The sequence below is a fragment of the Hylobates moloch genome, unplaced genomic scaffold (genome assembly GCF_009828535.3).
Source record: "Hylobates moloch isolate HMO894 unplaced genomic scaffold, HMol_V3 SCAFFOLD_9541, whole genome shotgun sequence".
In the NCBI taxonomy this organism is placed as follows: domain Eukaryota; kingdom Metazoa; phylum Chordata; class Mammalia; order Primates; family Hylobatidae; genus Hylobates; species Hylobates moloch.
In genome coordinates, this window is record NW_026661816.1 from 1 (window position 1) to 2,602 (window position 2,602).

Consider the following 2,602-nt stretch of genomic DNA (forward strand, 5'->3'; position numbering starts at 1 on the left):
CTCAGGTAATCCACCCGCCTCAGCCTCCCAACTCTACTGTTTCTAAGATTTTCTTGTCTGCTGTTCCCTTCTTTGAAGAGCAATTTGGAAATATTTGCTATAACCCTTTTTTCAGGCATTGTGCTTTCAATAAATTATCTAAAGAATCTAATCTAAGGTGGCCACAAAACTTTTTTTATAAACTGTAAACAAATTTTTTTTTACACAAAGGTTGTCACCTAATCATATATTTCTATAATTTGGACCCCATTGTTCTTACTGTCCACAGAAAGCCTGCTTCTTAACTTCCAATCTAATGATGGCAAGCACTAAAATCCTGACTTTAATAGAATAGTAGTAAAAATGTCTCAGTAATTTAAGTTGAAAGCAATACATTGGTGCATGGCTTTTGCACCCAATATTGGGAATATACAAATATATTTCTATTCAAAATTTCAAAATAAATTATCTTACAGATAATGACAGCAATAGAACATTATATATTGTCAACAAAAATGGTCACTGATGATTACAGTGATTTCTTAAACATCAGCCAGCCTTTTCTCCTGCCATTTTCTTTAACTGACTTCTCTGAAGTTATTGGTGAGGAACACTGCCTTGAGCTTTCTGTCACAGTTCATTCATAATGGTGAAGTGCTATTCTAGAAGTTAGAACATACCACCTCTTGTACCACCTCCCATTCCTCCCATTGCCCCCATATCAGGGTCCTTCTCTTTTTTAGGTGTTTCTGTCACTACATCGTCTGCTGTAGTCAAAGCCATTTCAGCAGCATCCACTAAAGTGGTTCTCCAGTGATTACTTTTCCCGCTATATTCACAAAATCTCAAAGCACAGTGTCATAACCAACCTCTGAGGATCATTGCATAATTTTCTCAACTTTCAAAGATTCTTCAGCATCTGCATTTTTAGCCATAGTCATTGCAAAAATTTTGAGTGGTCTTTTAGTAATATATGGGCCAACTTTCTGTCTTTATTAAGGAATCTAAGGCTGGAATGCACCAAAGCAATGCAACAATCCCCTCCCAGAACAATACCTTCTTCAAAACTAGCTATTGTAGCATTAAAGATATCTGTAACTTCTTTTCATTGACTTTGACATTACTCGTCCCAGTCCCACCAAGCTTCAGCACAGCTACTCCATCTGACTGTTTTGCCAGGTATTAATTTCATTCAGTTTTTCTTTTCATCTTTTTTTTTTCTTTTTACGCAGCCTCACTCTGCCACCAGGCTGGAGTGCAGTGGCTCGACCTTGGCTCACTGCAACCTCTGACTCCCCGGTTCAAGCAGTTCTCCTGCCTCAGCCTCCTGAGTAGCTGGGAGTACAGGCACACACCACCACACCCAGCTAATTTTTGTATTTTTAGTAGAGATGGGGTTTTACCATGTTGGCCAGGATGGTCTCGATCTCCTGATCTCGTGATCCACCGTCCTTGGCCTCTTAAAGTGCTAGGATTACAGGCGTGAGCCACTGCGCCTGGCCCACTTTTTCCTTTTTGTATTCACTAGTTGTGACATCTAACTGGCCAAGTGTCTTGAATACACTTTTCAATTTGAGCCTCGCCATAATTGCCTTTTAAAAGCATAGCATCATCTTCTGTCACAATGACCTCTACAATTTCTTCTAAGTCATGAGGCTCAACAACTTCAAGATTTAGGGTCAACTCCTCTTGTTCAAACACTTCACCACCAATAGCAGTAGTCGTATCTTTAAACTTGTTCTTTCAATTGTCACCAAAACCTGGAGCTTTGACTGTTATAGCTTAAAGACCAACTTTTATACTATTCAAAACATATAACATTTTCAGCAGTTATGACCAAGGGCTTGAGCATTGGCGATTTAAAGACCAGGTATAATGGACTGGACGCTGGAAATTTCCTTTTCACTCAATAGAACATACACATACTGAAATTCACTACTATTATTCACAGTAAAATACACCTTTGATGTATAAATTGTATTAATAAAGTATGGAGAAATATAGCCTTGATCAAACTTCATGCCTTCCATAATTTCTAGTTCATCATTCAATGTTTTTCCATTATTTACTGTGATGACACCCTTTCTTCCAGCATTATTCACTGTATAAGAAATATGTTGCCAATTTCTTTCTCTCTGTTTGCAGAAATCATAGCATCCTGAGCAGTTTCTTCAAGAGTTGTCACTGGTTTAGACTGATTCTTAAGTTCAGCAATTACAGAATCAATAGCTAACATAATATGTCTCCTGATTTCTGCTGAATTAGCACTTTTGCTAATATTCTCTTTCCTTGACAATAGGGCATGCCAGTACAGTAGCAGTGGTGGTGCAATCCTCAACCTCTTCATTTCTGTTATTGGAAACATCTTGAACAGGTTTCACTCCAATATTTTCATATTTATCTTCTAAGTTAATTGAGTGTGCAACAATCACTCCATCTTTTGCTACTTTAGGTCTCTCCCAACTCTGTTCAATAATCACTGTTCTTCTCTTTGGCTCCATTGTAACAGCTATAGCATAGGTTTAAAGTCATATAACTTGATGCATTAGGGCTTGGGCTTCTACACCAAATTTCACATCTTTAGCATAAGCCCAAGTGACAGGAGAAGCTAGTACCCTGGACA

General features: G+C 38.1%; 1 pseudogene; it reads right to left on the reverse strand.

Annotated features, from left to right (window-relative positions):
- Positions 1-648: 648 nt before the first annotated feature.
- Positions 649-2,594, reverse strand: LOC116465742 (60 kDa heat shock protein, mitochondrial-like; annotated as a pseudogene).
- Positions 2,595-2,602: the final 8 nt, after the last annotated feature.